Below are 14,767 nucleotides of genomic sequence, written 5' to 3'. Positions count from 1 at the left end.
CCCTCCCTTCCTCCCTTCCTCCCTTCCTCCCTCCCTCCCTCCCTCCCTCCCTCCCTTCCTTCCTTCCTTCCTTCCTTCCTTCCTTCCTTTCTTCCTTCCTTCCTTCCTTCCTTTCTCTCTCTCTTTCTCTCTCTCTCTCTTTCTCTGGCTGTCCTGAAACTTTGCTCTGTAGACCAGGCTGGCCTTTAACTCACAGATCCATCTCTCAAGTGCTGGGACTAAAGGCGTGTGCCATGACCACCCCATGTTTGATATTCCAAATATAAATAAATGTAGAATTGAAATATATTTTGTTCATTTATATTTTTCAAATATAAGTAATTGTAGAATTACTTTTTAAAACACACCATATATTTAAATATAAAATACATTAAAAATCCTACTACTAGCTGGATGTGGTTACATGTCTTTGATCCTCCCACTCAGGAAGGTTGAGGCAGGCAGTTCAAGTTCAGCCTGGTCTACAAAGCAAGTCCAGCACTGCCAAGGCTACACAGAGAAACCCTGTCTCAAAAAGGAAACAAAACAAAACAAATGATTCTACTACTTACAGATAAAGCTACCAATATTTCATGCCTTTATTCTTAACACTTTGGTGAACATTGCGAAAACTAGGATTAGATTTAAAAAAAAAAAACAAAAAACTATAGAGTTAAGAAAGCTGAAATCTGCCTTTTCCAACCAAAGGACTGCTGTGAGCATTTTACTCTCTCTTTAAATACTTTTTGAAAAATGTTTCATCAGCTGGGCGGTGGTGGTCCACACCTTTAATCTCAGCACTTGGGAGGCAGAGGCAGGCATCTGCCAGCCTGGTTACAGAGTGAGTTTCAGGGCAGCCATGGCTACACAGAGAAACCCTGTCACAAACAAACGTTTTTAGTCATTCTATTATATGAAACACCATCAAAAATTTATCCAACTAATTATACAAAATATACAACTTACGTTTTAATTTCTCTAACTACTGTGGTATTAAGGTAAGCATCTTTAGAAGTATTTATGTACATCTTTTATTGTTTCCTTAAATGAAATTTGAAGAAAGATATGGTGGGCTAAAGCGTATGAACAATTTTCATGTTTTTTCTTAATTGTTGCCAAATTTCTGTCCAGAAATCACACAATGTGTACTTCCAAATGAGAAAACATTTGAATATATATTCAATAAGGAGATGGGTTAGAAAGAAAATGAACAATTTAGTTGTTGGGAATATCATTTTGTTTTGTTATATTTCTTCTATTCTAGTAAGTTATGCACGTTTTGGTATTTAGTAGTCTGTAATTTTTTTTTTTTTGATGTTAAGTCTCTGCGTGTACCTTTTTAAAAATTTAAGAATGATTAAAAATACCATCATTTTTTGGGTGGGCATTATATTCGGTGAAATTAAATCAATGTGCTTAGAAATTAATAATAAATATAGGATTTTAATATTTCATTTTTTATTTTTACAGTTTTATATGTACTGTGGCTATGAACGTTTTTTTCATGTATTTTCAATTTTTTCTTAATAATTAAAAAAATTAAGTTCATGAGATTTTATATATTTATACAGTGAAAAAAAGGTTGGTTTTTTTTTTTTTTTGTTTGTTTGTTTGTTTTTGTTTTTTTCTGTTTTGAGATAGAATTGAATTTTAAGCTGTGGCCCAGGATGGCCTAGAACTCACTCTATAGTTCAGGCTGCTCCAGACTTGCAGCAATTTTCCTGACACCACCTCCCAGGTGCTCTAACTCAGGTGTGAGGCACTGCACCAGGAGAGTCAAGTATCTGAATTATGTACTGATCTGTAATTCTTCTTAGTGCTTCTTGCATTGATGTTTTTCCTGATTTTTTATTTTTTTTTATTTTTGAGATTATACGATCACACCATTTCTCCCTTCCCTTTCTGCCCTCCAAATTCTCCCACATACAACAAAAACAACAGCTTCTTCATCCAACTGTGTGGGTGAAAGGCACAAACTTGTTTTGCTTCAACCCAAGAGGTTGGCGAAGGCCAGACTGTCAGATAAATAGAAGTAGGAGAAAAGTCCAGGGGCTGAAGGACTGTCCAATTAAGGGGGTAAAGACACTGTCCTTATCCTGATGGGACCCTCCAGGCTCCTCCTGCCTGGCAGGGACTGGAGAGCAGCTCCCAGAAGGAAGGCAGGTCTTGGAGGCTGATCACAAAGGCTTGCATTCCAGGGAGATTACAGTGGTTTGGTTCTTGACCTCCTGCTAGCTTGCTTGTAATTCATGCTGATCCCTGTCAACTTCTTCAAGCGACATCCTTGGAACTAGCATAGATCATTTTGCTCTTAAGAGGGACACTCTCAGGAACCCAGATGACCACCAAGCGCTCCTTCTTGCTCTCCTTGGTCTTGTGGGTTGTACCAGAGGGCATAGCTATAGTCCTTGTTTGGCAGCTTCTAGACAAATGTGAGTGAGGGTCTTTGTGCCCTCTTCCTTCTTATGTCACTCAAGCAGAAGAGCGCTTCTTGCCCTTCTTCATTTTCCCCGGGGTTGTGGATGAATTGTGCATCTTCACATTACTGAACATCTTGAGGTCACCCTAAAAAACAGATGTGCTGAAGGCCATGTTTCTGCAAGTAAAAGAGACACAAGGGGAGCTAACTGAATAACTGAGCCAGTGCTAAGACCTTACCATACCTACTACTCACAGCTGCCCCCCCCCCCACAGTTCTGAGCAGTTTTGAGTGGTTTCCATTTCACATCTGGTTTTAGCTCATAATCTGATTGGTAAGGTATATGTAATGAGTTCAGCACTAACAGCTTTTTGTAAAAATCAGAATCTTAAAATTAAATTTTATTAAATTAAATTAATACAAGCTATATTTTTTATATGTAAGGATATTAAAATTAATCACTATTAGCTTTATCAAGATTTCTAACACATAAAGTCACTTGAGGTAACATTTTTATGGAGCTGGGAGATTTTTTTTTTCTCCATTTTAAAATTTATTTTTAAAATACATGTTTATTAGAATATTTTTAAATTTATTTTTTGTTTATTACAATTTATTCACTTTGTAGCCCAGCTGTAGCCCCCTTCCTTGTCCCCTCACAATCCTGCCCTCCATCCTCTTCTCCTCCTATGTCCCTCTCCTAGTCCACTGATAGGGGATGTCCTCCTCCCTGGAAGGGAGATTTTAAAGTAGACAATTTAGGACCAGAGGTACTCATTTTATGATCAAGGCCACATGACAGTGAAGTGATAAAAAAGAAGTCAAATGTCACTTTGCTAGACTGATACTGATGAACACCAAGGACTTCTAGAAGAATTTGGACGTCAGGTGAGCAGACGAACTCCTGAGGGAATTGACAGCATCTCCATATACCATCTTGACATAGTAAATAATTTACAGTAAAAACCTATCCCATGCATGGCAGTACTTTAGGTATTAATGGGATAATACAATATATAGGAAACTCTCTAGTTCATAGCTGTGTACAATCTGGTATTGGAAACAAGACTCAGCCAAGAAGACCATAAGTATTCAAATGAACTAAGATACCAGGATGATACAAAACAACACAGCCATTGTCTTGATTTAGTTTGTCTCAAAGGAGAAAATTTGAAACCCATCAGATCTGGGGGTGTCCAAAGTCCAGCTCTGCTGAAGGCAGTGTGCCATGTTCCCATGCATAGTGCCTCGAGGACTCAGTCTATATAGTTTTACATCTTGAAATAATGTTACGTGACGGTTATGCCACTCAGACATCTTTTTAATGCTTATCTAGTATTTGGCATCTAAAAATACTCTCTGGATCCAAGCAGTTTCAGAGTCTGATAGAGTAAATAGGGATTTCTTTTTAAAGTGCTTACATATAAAAATTACAGTCTAGGACAATTTAATTTGATGAGTCTGGCAAAATAAGTTATTACTGTCGAGTAAAGCAGTTGGTGTACATATCCTGAATTTAATAGCCTAGTCTTTAAGGCATTCTTAAAAATAAAATAATATAATTTTTTTGGTAGCAGGAGACAATAATTATGTCAAACTATATGCTAAAGAAGTGTCTTTAATCTTAATGTAAATGTTGTTTTTTTTTTAAATTGAGAGTTGTTTTCATTCACCTCATCTTACTGATTGCTCATATAATCTACACATTATATCAGAAGAAACGAAACTCCATTCCCCTTGAAATTTATATAACACACACATTACCTGCGCTAGCCTTATGCACGACCTTGTTATTTTAAAGTAATATTTACAGACTTACCAATGATCAGCTGATAGCTGTCCTCGCCATAAGGCTGTGTGGTATCTCATTCTTTCTCATCCTCTGAAATAGGATCCCTTATGCCTTGCTCTTTTTCCTCCTTTGAACAATCCATGGATGACTTTCAACCTGTTCTAAACTGATGACCCCCAGGAGGCAGAACAATATCATGCACAGGAATCAGAAGCCTAGATTTCCCTCTCTGCCTGGCCCCACGGAATTGCTCTGCGCTCTGCTCACCTCTACCTTCTTTGCTCATCAACTCAGGTGACAGTCCTCTCCCTAGAGAGAACTGCTTACACGAAAAGGTTCTTTCAGAGGCCCTCTGCTTTCCTTTGCTTTGCTAACTTTAGACAGTCTCCTCAGTAAAATCCTCACCTCTTTGCTCCATGAAAAGAGACAATATTCTTGAAGGCAACTTGTAAATGAGAAACCAGTACATCAGTGTAGTTCATTGCACCATTCTGAGCTGCCCAAATGAGCAAACCAAGCTGATGAGCAGTGGTCATGGCATGTGCTTCTGAAAAAGGGGAGTCCATGGTGGTACAGATAAAGCTATCTTTCTTTTTCTAAAAGTATTCATGGCAATTGAGGAACTTAAAAGTCTATAAGATGGAGAAAATAGAAAAGCTACTCTATAACCATCCAGTCATTTTTTAAATTCTTGTGTCTTTCTTTTCTTTTTTGTGTATTCTTTTATGTAGGGTCCTGTTCTGTCTCCATTGCCTGCCTTTGTCAATTAACATTATAGTATAAAACTTTTTGTGCTACTATATGAGCTATTCTATTTTGTAAAATATTTACTAAAATTTTGCACAACAAAAATGCTGGCCCCGGGCGATGGAAACATACCACAGGTATTAGAGCACTGAACGTTCTTCCAGAGGACCTAGGTTCGATCCCTAGCTCCTGCATGGTAGCTCGCAACTGACTGTAACTCCATACCCGGGAAATTCAGTACCTTTTTTTGACCTCCTCACACATAAAAAGGAAAAGAAAAAGATAGCACCTATTGCTAGCCCTCTAATCCTTTGAAGGAACTCAAAAGAATTCTAGAATTCTCTAGAATTCATCCATACTAATTACACATTCCTTTATTGAAACTAGTAAAACTTATTTGACATAGGAATTATATCTCAATAAACTTTTAGTTTAAAAATGTAATAAAAACAAATACAAATTTTCCCTTTCAAAATAATTATATATGTCTAAATATCTTTGCGTGTGTGTTTGTTTTAGAAAATGTCTCACCCTGTAGCTCTAGCCGACTTGTAATTTACTCTGTAGACTAGGCTGTCACAGTACTCATAGAGATCTGCCTGCTTCTGCTTCATAAGTGCTAGGGTTGAAGACATGCTAAAGAAGTGTCTTTAATCTTAATGTACATGTTTTTTTTTTTTAATTGAGAGTTGTTTTCATTCACCTCATCTTACTGATTGCTCATATAATCTACACATTATATCAGAAGAAACGAAACTCCATTCCCATGAACTCCATGAACATGCCGTCATGTTCAGCCCCAAATAATTTATTTTTATTTTTAATGATGAATAATGTAGCAGAAAAATAGAAGTATTATTTTGTCATTTGTATTTCACACTAATTTAGATGATAGCCTCAATATTTCAATTTTCTTTTTTTCAGATATATTTGCAAAGCCAAGCAGAAACTACAAGAAGCAAGTTTGCTCTTAATTTAAACAAAAATCTAAACTTATTAGAGGTTAAGCAAAGTGCCCTTTAAGGCAATGCTTTTCACTGTGGGTCAAGACCCCTTTGGGGCTTGAACTAACTTTTCATAGGGGTCACATATCAAATACCCTACATATCAGATATTTACATTACTATTTAAAACAGTAGCAAAATTACAGTTATGAAGTAGTAACGAAAGTAATTTCATGGTTGAGGAGGTCACCATGACATGAGGAATTGTATTAAAGGGTCTCAGCATCAGGAATGTTGAGAACCACTGCCCTAAGGATTTCAAGGAAAAAGGAGGACCATAGGGTAGGTAGGTAAGTAGGTAGAAATTAGAGACAAAGGCAGAAAAAACTCTGGGTAAGTCCAGGTAGGGTGAATTCCAGGTGCAGACATAACCAGCATCAGCAATGCCTCCAGATCACAGCAGCCCTGAGGCAAACAGTCTTTCTGAGCAGGCACAAGTTCCAGCAGAGACCAGTGCTGCCTCGGGCTAGCCAGGATGGCTCCTTCAGAGCTCTGTGATCGCAAGATGATCAGAACTTTTGCATGAATGCACTCAGGGTTGAGAAGCCTTAATCACCACAGATTGAATCTGGTGTTGGCCTGGAGGAACACTGATGGGCATTCTGGTTTACAGGACAGGGGAAATAAATAAATAAATAAATAAATAAATAAATAAATAAATAAATAAATAAATAGATAAATAAATAAATATAGATAGAGAGATAGATAGACAGATATCTTTTAGATAGATAGATATAGATATACAGATAGATATCTTTTAGATAGATAGATATTTTTTTCTACAAATGTCACCATAGTGACAGTGAGCATTTTATCAATCACTTCATAACCGATGTTACTAATTAATTTTTCAGAGGGAGTTTCTCGCTAGCCACACAGTGTAAGGCACTGCTGTATTTTAAATCTAGAAAAGATCTTGGAAACAGATCTAGCCCAACTCCTTTATCTTAGAGATTAAAAGGCTCAACCTTCAGAATACAAAACAAATCCTTTGCAGCCAGAGTTGAACCCAGGGTAGAATCAGGGCTCTTATTCCCAGGAAGCATCTCTCCACTTTCTTGGGCCACACTAAAGTGATAGTGTACATACGAGATGTACACTACTCTTCCTGGAGCCTTACAGTAGGTTGCCCACTCCATGGAAAGAGGTAGAACTTGATGCTCGTCACTTGCATTCTACGTGAAATCTGGTTTTACTACAATTCACCTGAGATGGTGGGTTTTCAGGAGTGACTCACCAGATAAACATTGTTATTGACCAAAGTTCACAAGTACTATGGCATACCTTCAGGAAGAGCAGCACAATCCTGTTCATATTATACGAAGACAGCCCATTATTTCTTCCTCTGTGTCTTCCAGTGCTTCCAAGTAGGACTGTGAAGACAGACTGTGACCTACATTTTCTCTCTTTCTATAACATGACTGTGATGTCATTCAGAAAGGCCAGCAGAAATGACAAAATATGACACAAAGGGTCAGAAATATTGCAAAACTGAAGGAATGTTACATTGTGCAAGGGACCATTTAACTAAGGATCTGTACTAACATGAGAAAACTAAATGGATGCCATTCCTTTCATGAAAAATCATTATGGAATAGTGTCTATATAGTTTACTATGATGCGCACAGAACCATTCTCTCCTTCCCTTCCTGTACATGCCAGCTGAACATTTGTTACTAGTGTTATTGTCATTGGAGCACTTTTCCTACTCACTAACTTAGACACAATCGAAGCAATTTTAAATTCCCACTCATGGAATACAAAATTACCATTAGAGGAAAACATGTTTACTTTGATTTATTCTTATCAATACATTTTAAGTATACACACACATACCTATTTCTGATTACTTTTTTTGTTCAACAATGTTAACTAACTATACAATTTTTTTGTTGTTGTTGAGGGAATCAAAAATAATTTTTGTCAGGTAAACTGACCAAGTTTTATATCTCAAATTTATTTATGTGAGTATTTTATTTTGTATTATAAAAATAGAAATGTTAGCAGTTATCTCTAACAAATATATTACACTTTGAAATCACCAGGTCACCAATTTTGAAGTTAAGGTACAGAAGTAGGGATTCCAGAGGGTTAGTGGTCAACCTGGTTTCTGCCCTACGTCCTCGCAGCATCAAATGGTCTTTGAGGAGGTTCCCTAACTCACTACCAGGTCCTGACTAGCTTATGTCCAATAACTTTAATTTGTCCGAGTACCCAGATTTGGTCACATCAGGGCATATTTGACCTTTGACCAATGCAAGCCTTGAGTCATGCTTTTTAAATTCTTATCCAAATGCATAGATTTAGAATCAGTCTTTCATTGTAGTGGGCAGGACTTGAGCTATGATATCATCAGGACTGTGTTCCCAGTTAAGCTCATCATTACTTCCTGTGAGATCAAGGCACTGAACTTCTCAGGCTCTCAGTATTCTAATCTGTAAAGGTCAACCGTCCTAACACTGAAAGAACAGGTGGCAGCTCTAGCACAAAGCCGCTATAATGGTGAGCATGATGATGGTGATAACAACAAAGGACAGTGAAGAGAACAAGGAGAAAGAGGTTGCTGGAATCAGAGAGATTAGAGGACCTGTGTTGGTGTCAGTGTATTCTCTTTCAAAGAGCAAAGCCAATTAGTTTAGAAGGCCACCATCAAGATGTCTCAGTTGGTAACGGTGCTTACCACCAAACCTGATGAGCTGCGTTCCATCTCCAGGACCCACATGTTGGAAGTATAGAACTGGTTCCCACAGGTGGCCTCTGGCCTCCACACCTGCACCATGGCACACACTTCCACAATAAAAAAGAAATATAATAATATTAAATAGTAAAATGAGAACTAGAATGTGCTTGATGAGTAGAGTGTGGGGATAACAAATGGAGTGCAATACCATAAAAATTTAGGCGCTAAAGCTATGAGGATACCTTTGATCCATCTCTACCCTCGAGGTGTACCGACCTAGCAGATAGGACACGTTTCTGTTCCAGCACATGAGGCAGTACCTGGCAAATGGCAGACCCTTAAGAGATAAGAGCTGTCCCTTAACAGATAGATTATCTCAGCCCACAGGCATGTTGGAGATAATGAAATTTCCCCACTATCGGTCCTGGATCCTCAGCTCATCTGTCTCTTGACTCAGTAAATGCATTGCACCTTCCCATTTTCCCAACTCTCTACACTAGAGGAACAAAGGATTTCTTCAGTATAATTAAGCAGTTCACATTTCTGCAGAATAACCATGTGTAGATAGTGCCTAATTTTCAGTTCATTTGTTTGTTTTCCAAGACAGGGTTTCTCTGTGTACCTTTGGCTGTCCTGGAACTCGTTTTGTAGACCAGGCTGGCCTCGAACTCAGAGAGATCCACCTTCCTCTGCCTCCTGAGTGCTGGGATTAAAGGCATGTGCCACCACTGCCTGGCAGATAATGGCTAAATAAATTCATCATGGTCTGTATTTTCAAATTCTATGATTTGTTTTCTGCTGTAACATAGTCATGGCAGGAGTAAATGACGTCTGTGAAATGGAATGCCTTTTTCTCTCTAATCACAGAACCAGACTACCTTTCTCATAAATAACACAGGTAAGCCACAGGACCAAGTTCTAGCCAATGAAATCCGTATACAAGCAATAAATTCCTCTTCTATAAGGTCTCTGTGTTTTCAGTTCAGCTCTATAATTTTAGTGTAGAGAATTCAGCAGTCCTAGAAGAAAGTGGAGCCAATGATGGAAGAAGCCCAGGTCTGAATAACCACATGAACAGAATTTGTTTCTCTTCTCGCCATATAGTCTACTCTATTGGACTGGGATCCAAATGAAAAATGCATCTTTATTATATTATGCCATGGAAATTTAGAGAGTTGGTTAATTTAGTACTCATCCCATTTCTGCTGTTATTTTGTGTGTGCAGGTCTTGCTCAAGAAATTGGAGTTGTTCTATGTTGATATGGTTACACAAGCACTCTCGTACTGGACATTGATGTTCATTAAACAAACAAATAAATAGCAATCAATTCTATGTCTAAGTACCTAATCTTTCCATCTCCATTACCTATCCCTTATTTATTAGACCGCTGCTTTCCCCACCCAGGTTGCTGAAACAGCCTTCTCTGTTTTTCAATCCTTGCCTTCACGTTTATTCCCCCAGCTCATTTCTTTGTCTATGCTGAGTAATCTTTCTCATATTAAAATCTGTTTTTTGGCGGGGCCGTGGCGGAGCATGCCTTTAATCCCAGCACTCGAGGAGGCACAGCAAGTGAATCATTGTGAGTTTGAGGCCAGCTTAGTCTACAAAGCAAGTCTAGGATAGCCAAATCTACACAGAGAAACCCTGTCTCAAAAAAAAAAAAAAATTGGTTTTATCAGTCTTTTGCATAAATTCTGTGACTCTACAGCACTTCACATCTAATAAATAAATTATCATACTTTTACAGCTTTTTTTTTTTTTTTTTTTGGTTCCTCACTCATTGTATGTCTCAATGTCTTATATGGCTCAGTTTTCCCCAAGAATGAATCTAAAACACTTGGGTTTCAAGGTCTAACTGGAAAGAACTGTGGACTACACGAGGGGCCCGTGCATTCTGCTGACTGGAGAAGTAACATACATCAACCACGTATGCATCACAACTAAATAAACTAACTTAGGAAACACAGGCAGTTGTGTGAACTATTGTTACCACTACCAAAGAGTGTATTTAGTTTTATGACTAATAAGTAAAATTTTACTCAGGTGTTTACTATTTCTAATTTTTTTTTTTTTTTTTTTTGTTTGGTTGAGTTTTGTTTTGTTTTGGAGACAGGGTTTTTCTGTGTAGCCTTGGCTGTCTGGGACTCACTTTGTAGACTAGGCTGGCCTAGAACTCACAGATATCTGCTTCCCTCTGCCTTCCAGAGTGCTGGGATTACAGTCATGCACCATGGAGCTTGGCTTCTAATATTATAAAAGGAACTTTTATTCTCCTGAGGTATACGTTGTCTTGAAGGCTTACTGCCTCTGTCTGCTAGCCTAGGCCTAGTCCTGGAAGCTCCATACAATCTAATCTAGGCCTACAATGTTTTCAGTCTCTGAGACTTACTGCTATATAAACTCACCTTTTCTTGTTCTTTTTGAGATCTTGCTGGCTGGTTCAACTCAGTGCTCTGGCTTACTCTCTTCTCCCCTGTCTTATTCAATTTGGTTTCTTTCTCAGCCCTTGCCTGAATTGCTCTGCTGAGCCTCAAACTAACTCCAGCAGTCTCTGGCTCATTCTGTCTTCACAACCTCCTTCTCTATTACTGTTCTGGTAAAACTGCCTCTTCTCTCTGTCTTGCCCCTAAAAGTAGCTTGCTTCCCTTTCCTCTCTCTTGGACGTATCTTATTCTGTCAAATCTCTTCTGATTTGTCACTATTTCTGCCACTCAATTAGACATCACTTCCAAACAAGGGTGCCTCCTTCAATAAACTATCTTTATCTTCACTGTTTGGGATTAAAGGCGTGGACCACCACGCCTGAATCTAAGTTTTTCTTTACCAGAAACTTGCTCCATACCAGGCAGTTCTTGAACTCAGATCTGCTTGCTTTTGTCTCCTGGATTAAAGTCCTGTTTGTATTCCAGCCAAACCACACAGACCTAGAAGCTCTTTGGATGTGATCGCTTCCCAGAGCAGCCATGCTCTGAATTAAAATTCCTCTACATAATATATTTTTTCAATACACAATACTAACACATAACCTCAGTCTTAAGCAAAGGGGCTATGTATTTTTATGTTAAAGAGGGACCCACATCTGAATATTTATAGATGGCTGCTCTACCCATTGCACACTATTTAGAATTCTTTGAATGGACAGTGACACTAATTTTGTACATGTGGCAGATTTTGTGGCTCAGACTGCTTAACCTCCAGTCTGGGCTACCGTGTTCAGAAAGCTGTAGGCATCTTTTCCATTTTCTTTTAAAATTTCAGAGTAGAAGGAAATTCAGGATAAACAATGGAGATGGGCCCATCAACCACCAAGGAACTGAGACAGGGCTGAGGTCCCGTCTTTGATTTCTTGGCTGATTTGCTGGGTGAGTGACTTTGTAGGCGCCTTTCCCACTGGAGAGCTCTGTGTCCCGTTTGCAGCTTCCTGATTGTTGAAAGACAGGTGCAGTGGCAGCAACATGGTCTTGTTGGAATCACTCTAGCAGTGGCCTCAAAGTCACAGTACTCTAGTCTTCTGGGAGTCATTCTTGGTAGGCCAGTAATAGCTCATTCTTCTGGCTTTCTCAAGATTGTGTTCTGGTTACCTAACCCTTCCCATCTTAAAATAGTACATTGTCTTTTTTCGTTCACTGAATCCTAACAGATACAAGCTTTTCGAAGTCACCCCAACTCATCCGGGCTTCGGGAAATAGTGCTGCAACATGAAGTAGGTGCTTCTGCTTCCCTTCTACCACCCCCATCCTCATCCTCCTCATCCGGTCCTCAGCTGAAGGACCCCCTTTGTGAGGAAGCCTTCAGCAACCCCTCAACTGAGGTAAAGACTTTTCCTTTCTGTGCTGCCACCTTCTACTAATGTGTGGCAATTAGATTAAGTATTTGTTTAGACAATTTAGCTAACAAACCTACATTCGATTGATTAGTAACTTATTCTCAGGTAATTAATTATATGGGTAAAGTGAAGAGATGAATGAAAGTGAAAAGAAAGGAGAAGAACAATAAAAGAAACAAGTATAAAACCAACCTATAATGACAAAACTGAGTAGCATAGGGAAGGATGTATAGTTTTCTTATATAATCATACCAGTCCAAGTTTATCTAAAATAGGCACCATGAGTTTAGTCTGTTTTAAATTTTTAACTTAATTTAATTTTTGCAGATAATCTAGCTAAGAGATACACATAGTCTAGACCAGAGATCAGCATTTTTTTTTTCTTGGAAGAAGACAAATAATAAAGACTCTAGGCTCTGGAGTCACACAATCTTGTGACAAATACACAACAATTCTCTTGAAAAAGAAGCAATGTATAAATGGGCAGATAACATAAAACAAATGCATCAGTGTTTCAGTAAATCCCTTGGTCTATGAACACTGAATTTAAAATTTTATATAATGCACACATGCACCATGGTATTATTTTCCCTTTCATTTTTTAAGCGCTAAAAGATGTAAAAAACCATATTGAAATACACAGTGGGAGAAAGAAAAGAGGAAACGCAGAGCAGATCAAAGGTTTATAAAGGCATCAGTTAGCCAACCCTGGTTTAGAGGAATAAGAAAAGGTCTGAGTTAATTAATTAATTAGTTAATTAATTTATTTAGGATTTTTTTTTTTAAATTTATGTGCCTGTGTTTCTGTAGGTATTGGGTACTCAAGAAAGCCAGAAAAGGGAGTTGCACACTCTGGTGGAAGCTGATGGATATGGGTGCTGGTAACCAAATTCTGGTCCTTTGGAAGAGCAGCAAGTTTATTTAACTGCTGATCCCCTATTTATTTATTGTTGAAGGCACTGGGGAATTGAACCCAGAGCCTCACACATGCTTGGAAACCACCCTGTCACTGAACTATATCTCTAGGTAGTTTCTTTAGTTATTAAGTAGACCTCTCGTTGTATTTCCATTTTTTCCTATATAAAAATGAAACTTATAAGGCATTACTGATAGAATTAACGCTGACATAAATAATGATGGTTAGAGGCTCTGAGACCTCAAGAACAAGCCTAGATCATATGTAAGTCTCTGTAAGTTCACAGGCAGTGGGCTATATCAAGTGTGTGGTAACTAACATATCACAGTAAAGTCTTAAAGTTCTATGTATCTGATAATATCCTGGTCAACAGAATGTGGCAAGAATATATTCTCCTATTCATTTAAAACATGAAAGGTAAAGAAGTACCAATAATATGTGGAAGATCAGCACACTCTGTTTTTGTTCCCATCCAAAAATGGACAAATTACCTTAATTACAGTTTTCAATAAAACAGATGCCAAGAGATTATAGTCCTACACATTATACCTGTGCTAGTTTCTAGAAGAAAAAAAAAAAAATCTTGTAGCTTTCCAAAGACTCCTGGAATGAGAGAGGTGGAAAGGACACTGCATACCACCCCCCCGCCCCGTTCATAATTGGGAAAGTCGTAGGCACAGAACTCTCAAATGACACTTGGCAAGGGGGCTGGGTAAGGGTGGGAGGGGGGTGGCTGGGGGCAGCCCCGGCCTCTGAATATCTCTTGCCATGCTCCTCCTACTTAATCAATATGTAAAAGCAGTTTTGTACTATGTTTTAATAAAAATTGCCTGAGTAAATCTAACCATTGATTCATAGTTTAATTGCATACATTTCTATGAGCTACAAAGCATTTGCCTTTATGATATGTAAAATGTCAAATTTGATGTTATATAAACTCTGTTACAAAACACAGAAATAAAGCACAAGTTTCTCTAACTTATCATATATATACTGATAAAATTATTTATCACCCAAAGTCCTGATATGTGAAAAACCACAGTAAACCACAGTGGGTAAGGAATGGGCAACCTGTTACCATAAAGAAGAGAGTGAGGCCAAAATGTAGTAGTCATTGTCGCCTCATGAGTGACACACACACACACACACACACACACACACACACACACGCACGCACGCACGCACGCACGCACGCGCGCTAATGAGCTTTCCCTATTTTAGGCATTCCAGGCTTTCAGTTTTATTTAAAACTGGAATTACGTTGAATTGTACGACTTCACAGGCATATCCTCACACACACACATTTCCCATGGCTCTATGCTTACACATCCTAAGAAGTCCTATCCTGTTCTTATTCGAAGCTGGAATGCTCAGGCTCCCGTACCCTGTCTCCATAATACTCA

The 14,767-nt window shown here is 38.4% G+C and overlaps 1 long non-coding RNA gene across 2 annotated transcripts in view; it reads right to left on the bottom strand.

The window, feature by feature from the left end:
* Nucleotides 1-1,726: 1,726 nt before the first annotated feature.
* The window catches only part of LOC129666690 (uncharacterized), a 29,252-nt gene continuing 16,211 nt past the window's right edge, over nucleotides 1,727-14,767 (bottom strand). For both annotated transcript variants that reach the window (XR_008718633.1, XR_008718634.1), the window contains 3 exons: nucleotides 8,622-8,728; nucleotides 7,226-7,362; nucleotides 1,727-2,575 (listed from right to left, as the gene is read on the bottom strand). This is a non-coding gene — a long non-coding RNA (uncharacterized LOC129666690). The remainder of the gene's footprint in view (nucleotides 2,576-7,225; nucleotides 7,363-8,621; nucleotides 8,729-14,767) is intronic.

This window comes from Psammomys obesus, unplaced genomic scaffold (genome assembly GCF_907164565.1).
Source record: "Psammomys obesus unplaced genomic scaffold, mPsaObe1.curated_primary_1811, whole genome shotgun sequence".
NCBI classification, from domain to species: Eukaryota; Metazoa; Chordata; class Mammalia; order Rodentia; family Muridae; genus Psammomys; species Psammomys obesus.
Note: the sequence above shows the minus strand (reverse complement) of the source record. Positions and strands in the feature narration are given on the sequence as shown.